The 23,797-nt window shown below is 43.6% G+C and overlaps 1 protein-coding gene across 7 annotated transcripts in view; it reads left to right on the forward strand.

Annotated features, from left to right (window-relative positions):
* FGGY (FGGY carbohydrate kinase domain containing) overlaps positions 1-23,797 on the forward strand; it is a 280,748-nt gene that overhangs the window by 130,356 nt on the left and 126,595 nt on the right. For 2 of the 7 annotated variants that reach the window (XM_051625115.1, XM_051625121.1), the window contains exon 1: positions 23,562-23,669. The gene's annotated coding sequence lies outside the window, so the exon portion shown is untranslated. Of the gene's footprint in view, positions 1-16,154; positions 16,484-23,561; positions 23,670-23,797 lie in introns of those variants that run through there. The other 5 variants (XM_051625116.1, XM_051625117.1, XM_051625113.1 and 2 more) reach the window with 5 other exon arrangements.

The following is a 23,797-nucleotide window of genomic DNA, read 5'->3' on the forward strand; positions in this document are numbered from 1 at the left end:
AGTTTTGACAAGATGAATATCTGAACCAGCTGCTTTTCTTGCTGTTCTCCCATGGTTGGGTTTATCTGTCTTTTTTCTTGTAACCTGTAGCTCATAATGCTCTTAAGATTTTTACTGCCAGAGGGATCTGTTCCATGTTTTTCTCCTGATAGGTGATTATTATTTTACCTCAATGAGTATGAAAACCCCAGCTACTCTTCAGCTCCATTTTTTTTTTTTTAGTTTTTGAATCAACCCTAAATTCCCTAATTTAGTTCAACAAATCATAGAACCAGCCTCAGCTGAGAGTTGTTGAAGCATAAACGAAGCATAGTAAGTTAAATTCCAGTACCTGGAGGGAGCCTACAGGAAAGCTAGGGAGAGACTTTTGACAAGGGCTTGTAGTGAGAGGACAAGGGGTAATGGATTAAAACTGGAAGAGGGGAGATTTTGGTTAGACATGAGGAAGAAATTCTTTCCTGTGAAGGTGGTGAGACACTGGAAGAGGTTGCCCAGGGAAGTTGTGGAAGCCCCATCCCTGGAAGGATGGGGCAGGTTGGATGGGGCTCTGAGCAAGCTGATCTAGTGGAGGGTGTCCCTGCCCATGCAGGGGGGTTGGATCCAGATGAACTTTAAGGTCCCTTCCAACCCAAGCCATTCTGTGATTCTGTGAAATTTGCCAAGGTGACCTATCTGCATTGATTCCTGTGGATATTTCTGTCTCCATGGATGTCTGAGTGTTTAGGAAGCCTCATCTGACATGTCCACATACAGTGGGGTCTAAAGATCAAAGCAGCCCATTTGATCCAGATGAAGCAGGGCTTGATGCTTCAGATGAAGAACCTGATCTGTGGCAGACCCTCACTGGGTGCCCAGGGAACCGCTCTGGGATGGGCTCGGCTCAGGGCAGGAGTGCCACTCCTGCAGCAGTGTGACTCACAGTTACTCCCACATGGGTTTGTCCTATTGACTTGACTACATGTTTCACTGGGGTGCTGGTTGAACCTGCTGGTAAATGTGCCATATCAAAGCCTTGTGGAGCAATCAGTTCCTCAGGCAGGTGCCTGGCTCTGAGCACTACTTGGAAGTGCCTGAGATCCGCTGATAACACTCTGAGAGGTTGGGTTATTCCCCAAGCAGTCCTGCTGTGCTTCAGATGCAGCGCAATGCATCTTGCCCTGGAGCAGCAGAATCTAACAGTCACTGTCTGCACTGTTTCACCCTTAGTCAGTAGGACTCATGCTTCATTACTGTCCAAACTGAAAACGCATTCATCATCATCATCATTTATACACCTGTCATGATTCCGCCTTCAGCTCTCCTAGTATTTCCAGCCAACTCCACCCATTTATCAGCTTCTTCCACAATTACTTCCATACTTCCTTCTGTGTCATAGCCTCTGATCCCAGTATGAACTCCTTGACTTCTTCCACCAGGATCTGAGCCTTTGCATATTTAGCCTCTCTTACATGTGCATTTCAGGTTATTTTTCTACATAACCGAACTTCTACATGTACTAGGTTTTGTTCCCTTTCTCCTACCCGCTTTCTGCTCCCCTATCTGTTCTGATATTGTGGCTTGAGGAACAATCCCTTGTTTAACATGCAAAGCATGCAAACACATGCTAAATAATTATGCAAATATTTTTCAATTGCTTTCATTGTGATTTTTATTATTATTGTTTTGGTCTTACAATGGAAAGCAGAAGCCGAGTGAGCCAAACTACCTGTCTGTGAGTGGAGCTGGGACCAGACCCTGAATTTCCTGATTCCTCTTCAGGCTAGAGCACAACTGTCTCCTCTGTATGTTCTCCCCTGGAAAAATTTTATTTGCAGAAACAGAAGTTCTGGAATTTGCATAACTTTGTAGCAGCAGTTTCTGGAGTACGCTCAAAAGACTGGTTTTGGGTTTCTTTATATTCAGGCCATGCCAGCTACATTTCTGCTAAATCATAGTAAAGGAGATTACTGTGAACACTGAATACTTACCCACTGTTCTCTCTGCCACCATGAGCTGGCTGGAAGTGCTACCAGGCTGTTCTGTTACTGGGAATAGGAGGGGGTGGCAGAAGAAGAAGCATTTTTCTTCAAATGTGGGTGCACATTGGAGAGAGTCCCCAGAGCCATGGGTTTGGGAATTCCATACAGGCTTGTGTTTCAGAGGCTGTTAATGAAGTGTAGTCCTAATTGCAGAGGAGGGAGGGGACTGTGAAGCCAAGGATCTCTTTCTGTAGGTGAGGCAGAGGAGGAAACAGGGGGACAAAGCCTAGGAGGGAGCTGCTATCAGCAGTGCTGGTGCTCTGGGACTGGCCTCCCATCAACACCAATGCAGCAGACTGGTCCCTAAGGTGCTTTGTCCCCCAGCCTGGTGCCTGCTGCTTGGGGGTCAGCACAGCAGTGAGCAGCAGGGCTGAGTGCTCCAGAGCTCTGGAGAGGCTTCACCCAGCAGTGCACCATCTTCTCCTGTCATGTGCTAACAGGGAACTGGCAGCCCTCTTTATTTGCCATCACTTCCTTTCCCTCTTCAGGCAAATCCACCTCCCATCCAGTGGCCACTTCCAAACCAGGGCTGAACGTGCAGTGCCAAAAGGACAAGATGGAATGCTCTGGGAGACAGACATGCAACATGTCCTCCCACTGCCCTTCATCAGACTCTGCCAACTCCCAAGATCAGCCCCCTAACTATCAATTTGTTTTCCTGGATATAATTTTAGAAAGAACTGAAAGAAGGGAAACCTTTTGTGCGACTTTTATTTCTGGATCTCATTTCTGGAACAACAGTCCTGCTTGCTAAGAAGTGAACACTTAGGGGATTTAAGGGAAGGAACTGAGCTCTCACTCTCTGTCCAGACACTCCTGAAGCTGTTTCTGCTGTTCATCTTCTTCACCCTGCACAGGAGACACTGGGAGGGGCTGAAGACCTGGTAGGAAGAGCCTGAACAGCTCAGACAAAGTAACACATCCTCCAGCTGCTTAAGGGGATACTGAGGAATGCCACAGCACTGGAATGCCATGGATCTGTGGGAAGACTTTCTGGAAGATGTTGAGGGGGAGCAGAGATAACAGGAATCCTCAAAGATAGGATACCAAGGAATCTTGCAAGAGGAGGTCTTGGGCTGAGTGAGATGCTGGGAAGAGGATGATTTTGCTGGAAATGCAGGATAAGATGTATGCAAATTATTAAGTTCTTTTGTGATTCAATCCAAAATCCTTCCTCATTTTCCATTTTTCAGGAAGCCCTTGTCCTCATGTCATCTGATTATGTGAGGCTTTCCACCTTCAATTAAAAATAATTTGACTGGTTCTTCAGGTCATAGAGAAAAGCTTCACTCGGATAATCCAGTCTGAAAGACTGAAGCTTAGAGTGCAAAGTGCATCCCTTTGTGACAATGTGTGGGTTTCCTACTGGTGTTCACTGTATTACTTCTTTAGAAATCACCAAGAACCACTCTGAGCTGCAACATGTATTGGGGTTTTTAGGCCATGCATTCTCCCTAAACTGTGGTAGAATCTGTGGGAGGAAGATGGAACAGCCCAGAAATGGCATCGTTTTGACACATGGAAGACAGTGATTCAGTTATTTCACAGGTACATGGACTACTGCAAATATACAGCTCATAAAAATCTTGACAATGTTTGAAGAAGCAGTTTGATGGTGTCAGTCCCCTTATCATCATGCCAACTGGTCATATTTTTTGGGTTTTTTTGCCATATAAGCAGAGGGCTCAAGGAACTGGTGAACACTTGGTTGGACTGAGGAAATATAACTGTCTTCTAAGGAAGGAGCATTGTGCATGAAGCTTTAATTGACATTTCTTGGTCTGGACTTGTTCTGTGAATGAGGAGAGGACCTCAAGTCTCTGAGGATGCTAATCTGGCACTTCTTGCTGACCTTAAATTGACCAATGTAATTTAAACCAAACCGATGTACGAGTGACATGATTTCTGCTGAGAAAGTGCAGTATGTGCCAACACTTTTACTATTATTTTTTTTTCCTGTCTGTTTAATCTAGTATTTGATGTGAATGGAGGGGCAAAAATGATGTACAACATATTCCTTGCACCAAAGTCTTAGAAAAGAAAATGTAAATGCATGAGCATGACACAAACTCCCCTTCTGTTACCAGGCACTCATGCAGACTTGTTCAAGTTGCCAAAGCACAGTTAGCCAACCTACAGCGTGTATATGTGTAATTTACTGAAGGGAGGGGACAGGTCTAATTTATGCACTTGGCCCTCAGACCAGGGTTTACCTCAGTACTTTGCAATGTGCAAATTCTCTAAATCTTACTGGGAGAAAGAATGTCAGCTCACGCCAGGCTCTGGACATGCTGAAAATGTCACTTGCACAGATGATGACTTGTGTTTAATTTGCTGTTGTGGATGGGCCTGAACCAAACTCTCTTGTTCCAAACATCTCTAAATTTAGGAGTTTTTGGCATCCCAGTCCAGATATGAGTCAATAGTTCTCTGTGTTCCAAAGAGTAAGCATTAGGATGCAAAGGTGGGAGTTGTTATGTAAACGGAAAAATATAAAGGAATATCTATATTAATACTTCTTTATGCTTTGGAGCTAGAGGTTTGCCAAGGCTTAAGTGGACTCAGGATGAGCTGGACACATCCAATTAATATAAGTAACGTGACTTTTCTTAAACAAATGTGACTCCTCAGTGCACATTACAGCTGTTGAGTTTTCTAGCTCTACTGGATCTGGTCCTCAGAGGTTTGGAAATGTGTGTTCTAGTGCTGAAACCTGCTCTTATTTCTGATTTCCTTTGGTGCTGAATAAATGGATTCTGATTCTATGATTTTCAGTGCTTCTGTCAGGGAAGTGAAAAATACTGGTGTGTGTTATTGATAGATAAATAAGCTCTAAAAAAAACAAAACACCAAAGAACATGAAATAAAGAATTATGTGTCCATATTCAAAGTAGGTGCATTGGACCTCCCACCTTTTTCCTGATGTCACTCCTGTATTCATAGTTTCTTCATACTCTAAAAGTCTTTTGAGGCTTCTTTGACTGTAGTATCTGAATTTCCTCCACTGATGCCATAGTTAACACTTAATGTTCTGGTGCTTCTTTCTCTTTTCTGGAGGGAAACCAGATGTGCAGTTTATCATGGGGCTCAGGTGCTGGCTCAGACAGGGCAGGTGGAAGATGAATGCCATGAGCTGTGCAGTTGTACTTCGCACTTTGAAGATGTACTATCGGTTTTGGTCAAGTGTTCAATTTTAAGGAAAGGAAATGGGACTTGATCTTCCACAGTTCCCTGTAGAACCCTTTATATGATTTCAATGTTTTGTGATTCACCTATCATCATATGCCAGTCTCGCTCCAGAATATCCCCTGAGTGGCTGGGCTTCACCACTGGCTGATAAAAGGGGAGAAAACCAGTGGCACTGAGGAAGATTATTCCAATCCCTCTCATGGTTTCCCAGACTGGGAAGGAGAAACATTTATTCCTGCTTCTTCACAGCTCTCTCCATGGCTCACCATGATCTCCACCTCCATTCACTACATGGGGCTCCTAAGTGGAATTGTTCTTGCCAATCCAGTGGCCCCTTGCTGCTCTGAACTGTGCTGGTTATACTGGAAGCAGCCAGGTTTGTCCCTCTGTCTTTGCTGTCTGAAATGCTGTGCATTCTGAATTACCCACCCATGGAAGCAGTAGGCAGTGTAATGCAAGCATGGAGCAAGGACAATGTACTACAAGAGGATCAGCTTAATGTGTTGGATCGGTGACACTTTGCAGCATAGTATAAACCACTTATTCTTTTTCCCAGCTGTTCTCCCAAGCATTTTAAGCAAACATTCACCCTCATCATGCAGGAGATTTACGTATTTCCCCTCCATTGACATGGTAGAAGAGACCCTCCTCACTTGCAGATTTGTTCTTTTAATAGGCATCCAGTACAAATGGGAATTAAGTGCATCTGTGTGTCCAACAGAGAGTAGACCAGAACCAGCTGCAGGCACAAAGAACTGCTTAGGAGGCCTATTTTTTTGTGCTGATTTGGTAACTCACAGGACAGCCAAATCTTCCTTTTTAGGAATGGGAAGAATAGGAAAAATACAGGACCTCATCTTCAGATTGTATCACCCGTGGAAGAGGAGAGTCAGCAGGGAGAGAACTCTCCACATGAGGTTCTCCTCTCCCTGCTGGAGCAGCTGGAGCAAATAAGGTTCATTGTGGGCAAATGTGAGCTCATTTTGCCTCTACTCCAAGCTGGCAGAGGAGCCAGGGTGTTTCAGGCTCTGAGTCAATGCTGTGATAACTTGCTCGTGTGACTTACTAATTGAAGTTAGAGATCCTTCAAGATACTGAACATCTGTGGCATAGATATGTTTCTCTCAGTCTTAGTTGTCTCATACTCCAAACCTTTCCAAATCGTAAATCTGAACCAATCTACTGCAAATGGTAGGACAAAGTGGATTTTAGGAGAGAAGGGTAAGGCTCTGGGTGCAGTCTCACTATTGGGAGATGCAGAGGTTGTACGATGACAACCCAAGCAAAAGGAACAGTCACTTAGTGAAGTCCTTTTAGAATGAGCTACACAAAAAGTTGAATCTTTAAAGACAAAAGAAAATGGCTTTAGGAGGAAAGAAGTGGCAACGACTAGGAGCCCTTAGTTTGATGCCTATGATATCTCAGAGTAAGCAATTTCCCAGAGGATTGTCAGAGATGTGACATGAATTGTAAGAGCTGCTTCCCAGGCATTTGTGGGCACACACACCTGCTTGCAGCAAGGGAAAAGACAGTGCGTAAATGTCTGGAATATTACATAAAAGCTGTCTGGGAGACTAGGCAGAGCAATTAAAATCCATCCCGCTTAAACGAACCCTGAGTGCAGGTCAAACAAATCGAATTTTTATTGTTCCTTAAGGAGATGTCTGCATAGGAGACAAAAGGGGGATGCAGCAGTCAGGTTAAAAAATCAAGATGCCTTTAAAAAATTAAATGTTCACAATAGTGCTACAGCAAGCTAGATAAATGATATATTGCAGTGATGGTTTAAAACTAATTGATGACTAATGTTGTAATGCATTTGTAGCTACACTGATCTATTATATATCTTGGCCAAGCTGAAGGGACACTTCAAGGAGAAAAATTGCTAACTGTTTTAACCTGATGGAACTTGGGGAAAAAATAGTTACTTTAAGAGATAAATGGAAAGGTTGTGACCTCCTAATGTACCTCTGGGTCCTGCAATGCAAAATCAAATTATCATTAAACAGAATGTGATCTGTGATGGAATTAAACCAACTACAAACCAGCACAGAATTTTTTGTAGAGAAATACAATAGCACAGTTTGAGCTGAGCCCATTAGCTGAAAAGCTGCCTGGCTAAAGAACTGGTGTAACAAGTTGGTATGGAATTGTGTTGCTCTAAAATGAAAGTGTACTTAATTGGAGACTGCAGGAAAAATGTAAGCATATTTACAGCAATTTACATATGTAAGATGTTTTATAAACATGACTTAATTGCTGTATAAATAATTAACCATTTACCCTAAGTTCTGAGTAGTATGTGTCTCTCTGGCTCTTGGAGGGGAGACAGGAATCCTCATTTTTGTCATGCTTGAGGCTCATGCCCACGGGGTTTTACCCTTACAGTTGGAATTCAGAGATGTCAGTCAGGCTCTGCTTATTTTCACATCTAATTCATGCAAAAACCAGGTTTCCTCCTGAGGCACTAAACTGGCCCAGATTTGCTTCAAAGCTTGGCCTAGGTTCAGTGAATGACTCACTTTAACTAAGGTACATCCATCTTCCTGGCTGAAACACAACATGGGAAGTGTTGTCAAAGAGCAGATACCCCCATAGAAAGAGAGTGAACAGATTCAGGACCAGAGAAACCAAAAGTAATGGCTTGTTTCATCCTCTGGTTTCCTGTTACCCAATATTAAGGACATTGAGTGGGTGTAATAAGAACATCATTGCTCAACCCAGAGTACCAGTGTGGGTTTTTGCATGCTAAACAAGGTGCAAATGGCTGGGATGTGGTGCTGGAAGCTGAGCTGGGAGGAGTTGCAGTCAGTGAGCCTCTCTAGTCATAGGCTTTGTGTAAAATTCTATGGAATAACTGTGGAAACAGCTTGCAAATGAGGGTGACATTATGAGCCACTGCTAAAATATGTATTACCTTGGAAAGGCTGAGATGACAAGGCCAAAAAATACCACTGCAATCCTTAGCCCTACCCTCCACCTCTGAATTGTTGTGTCTTGCTGTTTATTTCACTTTCAGTTTTTCAGACTGGTCATAATTCAAAAAGTTGGTTAAAGGTAGGATGGATTTATCATCGTTTCAGAAAGAGAAACTCAAATCCCAAGGTTAACAACCAGAACGTGATTTTAAAGACTGCTTAAAGCAGTTTCATTGTGCTGCTTGTGCCTCAGACTAAAGAAACTCTGACCTGCACCTGTCTTCTGTGCCAAAGGGTTTTTTACTTTTTTTTTACACATACTTCTATATGCATTTTAATTTATTGATATATCATTTGATGTATAATAAGGCTTTATGGTTGTGAGATAAGTGTGAGCATGCAGGCAGGAAATTTTAAATGTACCTTTGATGGTCCTGTTATGTTCACCATCTTTTTCCTTGTTCTTTTTAATATTTTGTCAATAGTCTAGAGGAGTTTTTGATTTGATGCACTGAAAATTCTGACTTGTAAGAGAGCTCAACATTGTGTACATCATATATCAGTTCACTGCTGTCAAAAGCTATTGCACCCTTCTTCCCTCTTGGCCCAGGTGTGATTAATCTTTCCATAGTTTTTGTTCTGATATGGTTTTGAAACAGTGTTGATTTTCCCAGGAAGCCTTAGGTAAGAACCTAGGCATCTGCTTCACGCTGTTAGGGCAGCTCAAACAACTGCAGAGGGAATGGAATCATCTCCCTCAGCCCTCTGACAGCATCACATTTCCTCTGTTTGCAACCCCTGCTTCCCAATGCCAGGTATGTGCAGCACTGGCAGGAAGAGCTGGGGACACTCCTGTTTTCTGGGCCATGACTTACGGAGCTGCATGATTTGGGAAAGACCAGGTTAGCTCCAGGAAGAGGGGGGTGTTTTAGCTCTTTGTTTCTGCACAGAAGTCAGATGTTTTCAACATCAATGAGACCATCAGTGTGTATATTCTAATTTCCACCTGTCAAGCAAAACACATCCAAAGCACTATGTGAGATCAATCATACCCAACATATTTAAAGTTACCTAAAATGTTGGAGAATTTCCATCTTACATTTTTCTCCAGAGCCTGAGTAGTACAGACATTCTGATAATCATATATTACCAACTCAGACAAAGCATTAAGTTTGGAAAATAGATTTATACAACAAAGATGAGGCAGAATTAACTGGATCCACAAATGTCTTTCTGCTCACGACTGCCTATAATTGTTTCATTATATTTCTTTGGTTTTATCATCTTTTGCTGTGACCACCTACTGGCAATGTATCTGTAAGGAAAGGAAAAAAAGTGAGAATTGTGACATGGAAGACGTACAAAATAAATCCTGTGACGTTTCCTAATACGTGAATGAATATTCCTAAATGCCAGACTAAAACATCCCTCCAACGGCTTCTTTTACAGACGTTCCTTGTTCCAGAAACTTGGCCTGAGTTAGGAGGAAACCCCATAACTATCCCTTTAAAGCTGAATTGCATCAGTGTGGGGAAGATGTTGGGCCAAATCCTTTAGTGGTGCAGTTCCATGAAAATCAGAAATAGTACAGCAGGGCTGAATCTGCCCCGTGGCATCGAATTATCTCCCTAGAGGCGAGACTTTTGGAAACAGGATCAGATTTTAATTATAAGCAGACAACTCGTTTTGGGTTGTATACAGAGCATGAAAATCTTACTGCTCTAAGAACTAGCGACATATATGGTGATTTTATTCCTGCTTCTAGTGCTGTTTGGTTTATTTGTATATGGATTGCAGGTGGCTAAACAATCCTACAGGCTTCTTTTTTTGTACTTGAATGAGCCCCTGTTGAATTTCAGATTTGAAAAGATTACAGTGCTGGCTTCAGAACTTAACTTGTACATTTTGCAATGAGTTTGGGAGAAAGGCTGCATGTTGTTCATAATCTGGGGAGCCCAGATTCCAGTTAACAATCTTACCCTTGGAGAACAGGCAATTATATTTTTTACAAATGAACAGATGCTGATGGTACTTGGCCTTCCAGGACTGTGTTCCCTATTCTCTGAATTCAAAGGGCAAACTAGGATCTGCCTTTTGTAAGAAGTCCCAACAGGACACTCTGCTTCAAGTGTGGTTCTTCAACCTCTCTCCACGCTGACTGGATTTTGGCATCACAAAATGATGTATCACCACTGCCATAAACTACTTCACGTAAGCTGGTCATATTCTATGGAAAAAGTCTTGGAAGGATGTTGCAGAACAACATTTAACCTCTATTAGTTATTTTTCATGAGATGTAAGGTATTGTGAAACTTAAGGAGGTCAACAGATTGTCACAGTCTGGCTTGTGAAATTCATTTCCAGCTTAAAAGATTGTAATTTCACGATTTTGCACATCTGGATTTTGCCATAGAGCTCTGATGGCAAATCTGCCTCCCAGACAGAGCAAGGCAGTATGTCTGCTCCTGGTCAGTGAGGAGTCCAGCCCTGTCTGGCAGCTGTAACCTGCCTGCCCTCACCTGTGGAGCTTCTGTTCCACCAGGCAAAGGCTGCACTGCTGGAGTTGGCCCTGACACCAGTGCTCTCAGGAATTACTTGAAAAATGTTAATGATAAAGTCTAATATTTAAGGAGTGTAAGGGATATGAAGAAGTTGCAGGGGCATCTGTACTGTGTGTTCACGGTCTGAACCTGTTCTGGGGAGCAAAGAGAACATTTTCACATGCTGGTAACATGGATAGGTACAGCAACAATGTGTGCAAAGACAACTGAGCATCCCCTCTGCAAGGCTGCAGCAGTGGGCTTCTTTTCTGGCCAACCATTTGGGGAGGGGGAGTCTTCTCCTTAACCTCATCAGTGGAGATCTGGCAGTCTTCCCAGCGGGGAACCAGTTGATGGAAGAAGACTTTAAGCCAGAATTTATTTTCAGCCTTCACAACACAGAAGGAGATGTTAGAAAGGTAGCAAGAGCCACGTGCATTTTCCCTTTGTGTATCACTGTACAGCAACAAAGCCATCCTGTTAACCCACCAGGATCACACAGTGTCACAGAACCTCACTTATTCTTATGGCATGGGCAGTGTGGTTTTGAAGGAAAAATCCCTGTGCTGTCTGGAATGTTCAACTGTTGGGTACCAGAGTCAGAAAACATCCTGCCTGCCGTGAACGTTAGGAAAACAGCAGCCCTGACTCAAGTGCCAAGTGGTTTTTTGGAAGGCTGATTCCCCTGAGAATAAAGGATATTGGTATCCAGCCAAGAGGGCAGGCAGGAACAGGCCTTAGGCAAGACACTGGAATTTTGGTGGAGTCTGAAATATTGTATGCTTGTTTGTATCTGCTTCTGACGTTTATATTAAATGGTGAGCTGCTCAAAATGTAAGGAAATGGGTCAGAAATTGATAAAATCTGAATTATTTTTCTGGCTATATTTAGAGCTGTGTAAAACAGGGATTTCCCTTTTTGGCTGCTCTAGTATCTTAAGAGTAACCTAATATCTCTGTTAAAACCAGAAAAAAGTTCCCCAAAGGAAATTTCCTTTTTTTCCTATTGTACACTCAAAAATCCCTTCTTGGCGTTGCATAGTATTCAGTTGTTTTTTACTTCCCTATTTCCCTGTTTGAATGAATAGTCTAATGACTCAGGAAGCATTTCATCCAGAGTATTCCCCAGCTTTTGTTTCCTATACCACTGTTAAAGTGCTTCTTGAAAATGAGATTGAAAACCACTCTTGGGTGCTTGTGTGTGCCTGAGCAAGCACGTGTTACATGATGCTTTAAAAATCTTTTCTTCCCTTCAATTGTTATTCTAATCAATATCTAAGTAAGTGGAATTTTTGAATACCCAAAAATCCATTTCTGTTTCTGTAAGTAAAACAATTTGCTTTTCTGCTGGTTTTTTGGTAGACGGATTTGGTTGAGATGAGGTTTTCTGCATAGAAATTCTTGAAAATGCCACACACAAGTGGAAAAATTGCAAAAGAGGAGGAGATTGTATATAGAGAGATTTCTTGTCATTCGCTTCCTTTTATGTGAATTTTAGAAAGATTTGAGAGGTAACAGTTTAGACCCCTTTGTGGCTTTATTTCCAGTGTGGCAGAGCAGCTCAGGAGCCAGCACGGCTGGTCTCCAGGTTTCCACCCCCTCTGAAAAAACTTAGGTAATGGGGAGTTGTCTTAGTGATGTTCCTGATGCCATCCATGGCCTCACTGAAGGGCACTGGACGAGAATATGTCTTGACAATCTTATCTGTGCTGGAGTTTGGCACTGAACATGTGTAAGAACATCTTTTCCCCCCTTTGTGGTGATAGTTTCAGTTGTCAATATGTACCCACACTTTCTGATTTGGGGCCCAAAAGGAGGCCCCAGAGCTGCTTCTGTTGAGCTCCCGGCATTGAAGTGCACCTCGATGGGCTGAACCATCTTGTCTGGCAGACTTGAGAACCCGGAATCCCTGGGTTCAGAAATGCCAACCTTTCCACTTTCTTTTGCAAAATTCCCTGTTGACTGCAAAGCTAGGCCCAGCATCTGCATTTCCAACACAGCTATGGTGGGCCATTCAGCAAGAGGTTCTGCGTATCATTTTTCAGTGGGGTGTCTCCCTTGCCTACACGTGTGCTCCTGGAACGGTGGTTTGCTCTGACGTTGAACAGCAGGCTGGGATGCTGGGCCACAGCCTGCATCCAGGGAGGCCAAGAGATGTTTTTGTGTTGATCTCAGTGGAGCAGGACTGCATCTTTTTATTTCCTTGACAAAGCTGGAAAATGTTCATTCTGTCTCTTTCCCCTTCACACACATATTTTCTTTTCTTTATAGAATAAGTCATTTGTCTTTATCTCACCATTCACCTCTTTCTTTGATTGCAGTTAATGGAATTGTCACCTTTATGTACTCATGTTCCATTTCTCAACCTGTCTGGACTTTGGCCTCCAAAGGTTACCACTGCTAGTGAAGTAATATGATTAAGTGAGTCTTTTTAGACAGATTTATGCAAGATTTCTTCTTCAGCAAGTGTCACATCTAGTCTAGTTCTGCAAAAGAGAATATTTCAAAGATGCCAACTGTCATCTAAAACCACTAAATTGTTCTGCAGTGCTGGCTGGGAGGACTGCAGGCCAGCTCAGAGCAATGCTGATTTATGCTACCTGCAGCTGGATCCCCACAGCTTGAAATACGGGCTCTTGGTAATGATGAAAGAAAGAACGTTCCTGCCTCACAGAAAGCACCTTTAAAATGGAATTTTCATTAGCTACTCTGTATTGAAAAGGCAAAATGGTGCATTTTAAGTGAATCTGTCCAGAATCTTGAAAAAAGAGGGACATTACATGAAGCAGTAATATCTGAAGCAAATCCACAACAACCACGCTCTAAACAGAATAAAAAAGTGGTCTTGTGTTCTATTCAAGGGACATATGTCTGCAAGATACTTTCAAGTTTACAGAAAGATTTTAGAATTAGAGAGGATTTTCTGCACACCTATCTACTCTTCCTGCACTTGGTACGTTGCACAGATTAATCATCATTATTCTGCACTAATATAACACCTCTTAACCCTCAGCTTTCAGAGTATTTCAGAGAAGTAATGAATTGAGCCTCATGTGGTCTTGGGAATATGCAATAATGTAAGCTTTGATTCTTTCATTAAAAAAAGTATTTTCAGGGTTTTGATTTCAGAGGCTGAAGATCTTGTAATTGTTCTTGATAATATCTTCATTTGTCACCCTCTTGGAAAGAAACCATGTGAGCACTAGAGAAGATTAATGAAATGGAAAAATGTATTAAGGAAATGTTGATACATTGTCTGTACTTACAGACAGATAACTATATTTTTTTTGTATTTATTGGAGAAAAAAGACCTGGATAAATCGAGGTGCTAATGTGATACAGGTGTAAAAAAGGCAAAGTTGTTGCACAGGGACTTACTATTGCCACTGTAGAAGTCACTAGCAAGACGTTCTTTTGAACATTACACATTATGTTGGGCTTCTCATGTTCAGAAAGGATGAATTCTGGCTGAAATAAGTGCAGTGAAAGCTTATTAGATAATCAAAAACTTGTGATTATGAAAGAAAATGTAAATGGTCAATGTTTAACTCAGCAAAACTAAAGCGAAGAGATTTAAACAGTGTCTACAAATACTCCTCCCGTGGGTGGAGAACAAGTATTAGTTATATTACAGGGAAGTGTCAGCAACCTATGAATGTACAGAGGACAGAGATAATGAAATTGGTTTTTAATTAACTAAGGAACAGGCTTGTGGAACAAAACAGTGAAGAAGGGAGGTAGCTGGGAGGGTGAAGAGCAAGAACTACAAACAGGAGCTCAGTACATTCAGGTCCGTTTCTCTAGGCGTCATTTTACTGCTTTTCAGTTGAACAAAACCTTTTGGTATATTCATTGTACTTTGGGTCACTGAACTAAGGTGAAACAGCTTGTTTGTGTCACTGAACTCCCCACTTTCTCACCGTGGTGCACTTCCTTGGACAGGGGTAGTAGCCTTGTGCTAGGATTTGTTCCCATGGGCCTGGTGCCCGCGTGCCTGGACCGGTCTGACTCAGATTGGGATGGACACGTCTCAGAAGAGAGACATTTGCATCCCTCCACAGGAGGTGCAGACCTCCCGGGGAGCACCCACCCCCACTGTGTGGAATGAGCTGACTCGGATCTACAGTCAGGAGGGTGGTATTTTGCATTTTTTATTTAATTTATCAAAGCAAAATATTTGGACTAATGCAAGAAAACTCCAAATACTTCAGTTTGAGTCTCATGTCCTTCCCCACCCCACCTAGACGCAAGGTATTCCCAGTGGAAAGTCAGTTTCCACCCAGAAGATTGCAGTTGTGTAGAAGTGGTGTGTTCCATCAGAAAATCATTCCAACGGAAAATTACTAACTGGTTCTAATACAAAGTGACTAGCGAAGCTCTCAAAATGATTCAGTGGCAAAGCTGGAATGAGAACCCACAGCTCCTGACCACGAACCCTGTGCTCTAAACCACGAGACAACACTCATCTTTCCCTGAGCAAGGTTGTTCCTGCAGTATTTCTGCCTGGGCCAAAGTGGGAAAACTCTGGAGATGTTGCAAGAGAGCTTTTTGCTACAAGATTTCCTGCTGTAGATTATTTGGGGGATAACGGGAAAAATCCCTGGGGCCTCTTGAGCAGCCTTTGGAGATGGTGGGAGTGTGATGGTTTCCATCTGCTCTTTCCTGCGTGGGGTGTGGAGGGGCAGGACAGCGGTGGGGTCTGGTCCTGCCTGTGGCTGGAGGACGCAGCCACTGCTGGCACAGCTTCTGCTTTCAAGGGATGCGTTTGAGGGGATCCTACTGCCCTGTCCTCCCCCCCATCTTAAGCAAGCCTTAAATAACCTCAGGGCTTATTCCTTACATGAGGAATTTTCCAGCTTTTCAGGTGAAGCTCTCAAACGGAGTAACCCCATGCAGACAATCTAAGTCATGGCTCGCAAGTTTTATTTATTTAAGGAGCAATGACATGTTTATGGGTCAAGGTGGGGGACGTTTCAGATGGTCCTTAGTCCAGACATATCTCCTGCTTCTTGAATTGCAATTAATTCTTCCCTCGCTCTTCCCGTAGCTTCTTGCACCGCTTAAATGCTAAATGCTTCTGCAACCGCCACTATTTCTGCAGAACTGTTTCTGCAGGACGATGTAGCAACAACCCCTTGAACAAAAAGAGCCAACTCCCCTCCTTGTTCCAGTTTTATTCGCTTTTAAATAAAGGAGAAACACGATTCCCTTTCCGAGGCAAACCCCACTCGCCTCAGCTGAATTCCTGACAGGGCGCAGCGCACGCTCGGCTTCCCAGGGCAGCGCAGCCGGGCAGCGCTGCCGAACCCGCCGCAGGTCCCTCGCCCAGCGCCCGGGGCAAGCTCCGCACACGGGCCCCCAAATGCAAACCAGATGCCGGCACCGGCCGGCGCGGCCTTCAAGGGCGAGCGGGGGAGCCCGCGCCGCTCCCGCCTCCCCTCCCCGCCCCGGCGGGGCTGCCGGCGCAGGCGCGGCGGGGGCAGCGCGGCGGGCTGCCCGGCGGGCTTCCCGGCAGCGGCCGGCGGGCAGGAAATGGCCCGGTGAGGAGCAGCGCGGTGTCTGCCGCCCCGCTCCCTGCGCAGCCACGCCGGGGGTTCAGTGGGGACAAGGAAGTGGCCGCCGCTCAGCCCGGCCGGCCGGGCGGGGGCCGCCGCTGGCCGGTGCGACCGTTAACGGCCGTTAACGGCGGCGGCTCGTGCCCCTCGGCCCTGCTAGGCCCGCGCGTCCGGCCCAGCCCGGCCCGGCCCCGCCCCGCCCGGAACTCTGCGCTGCAGGCGGAACGCGGTGACATTCCGAGAAACTCCTGCCCTGTTCGTGAGGTGCTGCTGGCTGAGAAGCCCGGTCGCGTTTGCGGGGTTGTTTTTTTAATTTAAAAACACAACAAAACCACATCTGTGGTGGCCCTGTGTCACACCCCCACCCCTCTGGTTTTTTCCCTGGGGAACCCCCCTCGCTGCACCCCCAGGCCGCACGAAGCTTGGCCAGGGCAGGCGTTGGCTGTGTGGTTTAATTGCTCTGACTTGGTTTGAGAGGCTGGTTTTTATGTAGCTGGTGGGGCGTTATAGGATTTACATTCTCATCTCCCTTCCTGGCTTCCCGAAGTTTGCTTTTACTGATGTTTCTCAACAGCACAGCTTATATATAACGCCTACGTTTAATGAGAACGGGTCTGCCCTTTTTCACGGTCCCTTTGGCTGACAGGCTGCAGGCAGCCCGGGGCTGCGCGGTGCCCGGGGAAGCAGTTGAGGTTTCGCAGGGCTGGGGTAGGCACGTTGCTTCTTCCCAGTGCCTCCTCCTGCAGACGCCGGCGTAGGAGTCACCATTTTCCCTGCCACCTTTCCCTGAGCTTTAAATGGCAGCGTTCGGGTGACCTGACGTAGACAGATGGGACATGTACATCACTTACATACTTGTTTAATCCACCAGGTCCCTGGGAGATTTCCTTAGATGTATTTCTTGCCCTTACTCAAGTTGGTAGTTTCCAGTGTTGTATCTCTGGCACGGGGTCCTCTCGCTGTTTGCTTTCACTGCTGCCTCCTTCCTTCTCTCGCTGTCCTCTTGCAGCTCCACTTTCTCACACCTTTGCAGCACTGTCTCCTTTGCATGGCAGTTGCTCCTGTGTTCTCATAAAAGCTTGTGGGCTGGCATGGGGCCCACCCCAATAACCTGGTGGAGTTAACTTCTGCTTGGCTCCAGACCTCCCTGTAATGGTTGTGTTCCTCACTAGTGACGTGCTCTGCACCAGTTAGGACCTGGTGACCTTGCAGATCCTTTCCCTATTGAAGTGCCTGGGACTCGCTAGCTAGTTTAATAAATGTAGCATCAGTGCTTCTTCTCTGGAAAACACTAAAGAAATAATTGTCAGGAAAGGAGAAGGGGGCTTTCTCTCATCTTTGAGGTTCTTAGAAAGTAATGGACAGATTACTATGATGATGGTCTCCCCATTTTTCATCCTCATGCGTTCTCTTATTCTGGAAGACCATTCACTTAATTTATTGAAATTAACTTTATTCTAAATGTACTTAAATAAACATTGAAATTTGAAAGTGTCCTTAAATGTTAGTGGCCCCTTTTCCTTCAGCAATATGTTCTAGCATATGGTAAGGAAAGAAAGAAAAAGCAGCTGCTTCTTTTTTTCCTGAGAAAGGTGCCTGGGATAGGATGAAAGAGGAAAACAGGGGAATTGGGTTCTCATAGGTACTGCTGTTCCCAGGTGTAAGAATCAGGGCGGAAAAAAATTTGCAGTGTCAGGAGAGACTAAATAAACTAGTATTTATGTGTATTCTTAGCCAATTTTGTTACTCTTTTCTGTGTTTCTAACAGTCCTACAGCTAAGTTACCATTTGAAACTTGGTTCTTTTGAAATAATTATTCTCTTCTCAAATAACGGGTATTACCGATTTTGTTCTTTGTAATTCCTCAGCAAGCCGGCCTTTCCCCCACATTGGACAGTTTCAAGTCTCAGCTTGACGGGGTGCTGAGCCTTCTCATATCCACTGTAGTATTACCTAGAAAGGCTGGACCAGATGATCCTTGAAGCCCCTTCCAACCTGGTGTTCTATGATTCTCTTTTTCCATAGGCCGTTCTTCCTTTAAGCATTCTTTTGATTCTCGTAGGGGTTGATCTTTTTCCTGAGAACTAGTAGATTTACAGGACAGGCTCAGAATAGCTCTCTTGTGTGTTCCTGTTTTGTGTCTTGGGCATTTTTCTAATGACTCGGATTGAAATTTTTTCCTGGTACCTGCCACTGGAATATCAAAGAGCCTGATATGCAAAACTGATGGTAGTGGCATTACCTTGGTAGAAATGTGTTTCTGAGCTTCATTTTTAAAGGAGAATCTCTTACCAGTGTTGTCTGGGCTTTTGGCTCACGTTAATACCTTCTGGTGGTTGGTTTCTTGAGCTGCCTTCAGTTCCTCTCTGCATTTCCATGTGTGAAAGGGAAAGTACTCAGACTGTTCATAAAATAAAGTTTGAAAATTTGTGACCTTCAGTTGTCTGATGCAAGCAAGCTTACAAGCTCTTGGCTTCTGAGACATTTTGAGAAAGTCACTGGAGGGAACTTACAGAGAGGTGTTGGCCTGATACCCTTTCAGGCTTGGCTTTGTGGGAGTTTGAAATTATGAGACTGAATGGATCATTAAGAAGGCAGATTTTGCATTGATAAAAACAAAACAAACAAACAACACCCCCACAGCTGTGTATGTGGGGAGAAGGAATAGGACTCGCTGGGTTCAGATGAACAGATGTTATTCTTCTTTCTCTGTAAAAAAGGGGGTGTAGACATGGTAGGCATGTATGGTCTGTCTGGATATCTGATTTTTGTGCAGAATTTGTGTTTCTTTTAACCTAAGCTAATGTGCAGCCTCACTTCCTCTTAAGTAGTTGTGACAGGAACTTCAGGGCTAATGTTTCTGGAATTGCAGCCCAAATAAATGTTTAATTTTAAAATGACAGATTATTTAGTGCTGTCATGCGTCTCACACTCTTACTATGCAAGAGTGAACAAATACTGTATAGTAAACTGTGGATTTGGTTTATAGACATGTTTGTTTCTGGGCTGAGCATCTTGAAATAAGTGGTTTACAGCATGTCTTTAAAAATTGATTTCACTGTTTCATCTACTACTGGCCTGAGTGTTCCAGTATCTGCCAGGAGTAATTATAGACAGTTGGTTCAGATGTTGCTTAAATGTGTAAGCCTTGATGGGAAATGCAGTGGATTTCAGCCAAAGTGCTAATTTTGATGTTTTGTCATTTCATAAAACTGTGAACTCAGAACAAATTATTTTTATAGTGATCTACTGATATGTAATCGCACAGCTAGGGCCAAATTCAACCTTGATGTACCACTGCAATCTACAGATGTGATTGAAGTTAGAGTATCAGTGCTACACTAAAGTTGGCTAATTGGTATTTACAGTCACATAATGGCTTTATTTATCCAGGATCCCAGGTCAGCATCTGTACCCTGCCCTGAAGCTCATGGTGCTGAGGCTGGTTTGCTCCAGGAGTGCTGTTAAAAGCTAGGCTGTGTATGGTTATATGGGCTGTAATTGTGCCTTTTGGATTGCATTGTACTCCAAGTTACTTTTTATAATTTAAACATATTTTATAAATTAGTGTTATTGTGCGAGGGATGTGTTTAATGAATGCTGTTGTTGTTGTGTTTTGTTATTTATTTTATTCATTTCTTCATAGCATAGAAGAGACTAAAAACATATGAGGGTCAAATTACAGGAGTCTGCCTGTGTTTTACAGGCAATGAATAGAGTGTCCTGTCTGTCCAGCGTGGGGGAGGTTAAAGTCATAGAGATACAGAAATAAGAAGGATCTTCCTTAGCTTAGTAAGCTCATGGATCCAACAAGTTGGATCCATCAGTCATTTTGTAGCATGCTACCTCCTTTCAACTAGTCATGAAGCTGTTACAGCTAGAATTTATGTAATAATCAGGTGGCATTTTTTCCCCTCACAGTCAATGTAAACAAGAGAGTGTCTTCTTTCAGAGCTTCAAGCATTCTGCAGTGTCATTTGGGACATGTCTGTCTGCCAGATCATTAGCACAGCCTTTAGGGATTCATGCAGCTGCAGTGTCAGAGGAGGGAATGGATCTAAATAGGTTTGTGTGCGTGAATTGTATCAATTGCATGTTCTAAGGGGTGGAGAAGGAAGGGTGCTGCTATATACCCTTTTAATTCCTTAGGTTTTCCTGCGTGAGAATTGTGTCTTGGCATAAAATGACAAACATTTCCTCTGTTTGACAAATGGTAGGTTATGGCAAGCGTTCAAAATCCTGCAGACGTGTGAGTGCACCTGTGATGGTCGCAAGTGTCAAAGAGTTTAATCCTGAGCTACTAATAGAGCTGGGAGTTTTCCCACTGACTTTAATGGATACAGGATCAGACCTTGCTTTTGAAGTGATGGCCCAGTCCAAGAGTCCCCAAGGGATTTGGAGGTGTTTGGTTTCCCCAGAAGTGTGTGTCTCCTCATTGCATCTTGTGTTTTCTTGTGGCTCTTTGCTCAGCCTTTTTCCTGAGAGCTCCTCTCTGCAGCTGTTTCCTGCCATTCCTGGTGTTAGATGAGCAATGGAGCAGAGGGAGCTGAACTTGTTTCTTTTGTGTGGCATAGCTGCAGGCTGTGGAGCAAATGGGGCAGCCCAGTTTACCACTGTCATCTTGATAATCTTATACTGCTGGTCTGTCTTCGGTCTCTCAGACTGTCTCTGGCTGCTCTGCGAGGCGTGCTGCAGCATTGGTCTCGTGCTTGTGGCAGTGCAGTGCTTAGTGGGGCATACTGCCCCTCAGTTCAAGAAGGACAGGGAACTGCTGGAAAGAGTCCAGCACAGAGCCACAATGATGATTAAGGGAGTGGAACATCTCCCTTATGAGGAAAGGCTGAGAGAGCTGGGTCTCTTTAGTTTGGAGGAAAGGAGACTGAGGGGTGACCTCATCAATGTTTACAAATATGTAAAGGGTGAGTGTCAAGAAGATGGAGTTAAGCTTTTTTCAGTGATGACCAGTGATAGGACAAGGAGTAATGGATACAAATTGGAACATAGGAGGTTTAAGGTGAATATCAGAAAAAAAATTTTTACTGTGAGAGTGACAGAGCACTGGAACAGGCTACCCAGAGAGGTTGTGGAGTCTTCTTCACTGGAGACATTCAAAACCCACCTGGATGCGTTCTTGTGTGATGTACTCTAGGTGACCCTGCTCTGGCAGGGGGGTTGGACTAGATGATCTTTCGAGGTCCCTTCCAACCCCTAGGATTCTATGATTCTATGATACAGCAGCTGTGTGGCTACCTTGATCTTCCTTCCACAGAAAACCAGGGTAAGCAGTAGTCTCAAATCTTCTCCAAGCATATAGGTGGGAGGAGGTCCCAGATTCCTCTGTGTAGATGCACTCTGAGGGCCAGTGGATGTTTGAAATCCCTGGCCTTCCATATCAGGACCTCTCTGTGCCTAACAGTGGACTCCAACATGTTGTTTTTCTACTGTGAGCACCTCTGAGCAGTAGCTCTACTTGCCCAACGCAGTTTTGGGATTGTTACTTTGCTGCTTAATAGTACTTCTTACTGCACTGTGTTGTGGTCCTTATTATTGACACTTCCATGAACAGTCGGCTCGCAGAAAAATGCCTCTAGACTTACCTGATCATAAAGAGTGTGAGTTCAGTACATCCCCCATGGTCTGTAGATAGCTGCAGTGACCCTTCTGGGGGCAGTTCAGAATGCAATGTGATCATGACTGCATAGAATCATAGAATCATAGAATCATAGAATCCTAGGGGTTGGAAGGGACCTCGAAAGATCATCTAGTCCAACCCCCCCTGCCAGAGCAGGGTCACCTAGAGTACATCACATAGGAACGCATCCAGGTGGGTTTTGAATGTCTCCAGTGAAGGAGAAGGCATGGAAAAGGTAAATACAAAGCGATTCTTAATGTCTCCTCTAGCTCAGGAACTCAGGCACGTTAAACAGAACTATCAGGTGGCATGCTCAGAACAAATGAAAAGACTTTTTCTTGCATTGTTTATACAGAACTTTTTAACTCATGACCAGTTTGCAGTTGCAGAAGCTTCCCTGGATTCAAGAAGGCCACAAACAAATTCACAGAGGAAAAAGCTTTCAAGGTCTGCTAATCCTAAAGATAAAATTTCTGGCTCAGGAAGTGCCTCTACTATAGATAGCAGGACGAAGGTGTCCTGGGGAAGTATTGCTGGGTGAAACGGACAGGCATATGCTTTTCTTACAGCTTCTGCTGCCTGTGGCAGGATACTGCACTAATTGGACCTTTCATCTGACCCAGTACAGCCCTCCTCTTCCCCTTTGGTCAGGGGCCAGGATGCTGTTGCTCTTATGGGCTGTATCTGCCAGTGTGAGTTCAAGAGAGAAACTGGAAGGCAAACATCATTTTTCTGTTTTAGTACAAATCTCTTTTGCAGAAGATTATAAAGAAAGACAACTTTGTTGTACATTTCAGAACTTGATATTTGTTGACCGTGGTCATGCTGACATCTTTCTGCTGTTAATGACTGAGATATCTATTTAGGCAGTAGAAGCTGTAAATAAATTTTGGATCTAATTTCTTAGAATAATTTGCTTAGTCATTTTCATTTATCCACTAATGAGTTGCACCAGGATAAACTGGGTTATGTCTTGCTTTATATTGGAGCAGGTAGAAGTAGTTTGGCCTGAAAGTATTTAAAATACAAAAGATAGAATTAAAGAGCAAAGGGCAGTGATGAAGTAATGGCTTTGTCTTGGACACTGAGAAAAGAGAAAAAAAAAGATAAGGAGAGACATTACAGAAGATTAGTGCATAGTGAATTATTTATAGAGAAAAAAGGAGATACTAGAAAGGAGTAGAAAATTTTCAGACCTGTGGTGGGATTTATTGCAACTACATTACAATGATGGGGCGGGCAATTAGGGAGGTTTTGGTGGAACAACTGAGAGCTGGGGACTGATTCTACTTCTAAAATGAGGTCTCTTCCAGTAGTTGCAGCTGCTTTTCCTTGTTCTGAGATGTCAGAAAGCTTCTTTACTAGAGAATGGATGAAATAATCTAGAAGTATTTGGTTTTTAGTGAAGAAGCATACTTTCTGTAGCTTGGTTTTTATTTATTCCAGTTTTGTTATTGTTAACATAGCCCTCACATTCCTAAGACAGAGATCTCCTGCATGTACGTGTTTCTGTTTTGGGAAGGGAAAAGGGGAGATGAAGTGGGCTTTTGTTCCTTGTTTTTATTTTGTTTGCTGTTGGGAAGCTGAAAAATAAATGCTTGTTAATAGTTATAACATAGCCCCTTGGGCATTTCAGGCTATTATTGTATATTAGTACTGCCCTTCAATGCAGCATTATAATTCTCCATCTGCTCCCACTCTCCCACACAGACATGTGCCTTCTTTGTCTTCTCACATCCAAACAGGAATTAAAGATCCTGGAAGAGGAAAGGGAGTTCACTGTCTTCCAGAAGAGATTTGCCACTCTGCTATCACCAGGTTTGTTAGTTTACTGTAAACCTACAAAGTGCAGAATTTCTAATATAATATAAAAAATGCTTCTTTCATTTTTGTTTCCTTTCTGCACTTGAAAAGTGGATTTTATTTAATGTATTTAGGTCTTTTCC

Source organism: Apus apus, chromosome 7, assembly GCF_020740795.1.
Source record: "Apus apus isolate bApuApu2 chromosome 7, bApuApu2.pri.cur, whole genome shotgun sequence".
Classification (NCBI taxonomy): domain Eukaryota; kingdom Metazoa; phylum Chordata; class Aves; order Apodiformes; family Apodidae; genus Apus; species Apus apus.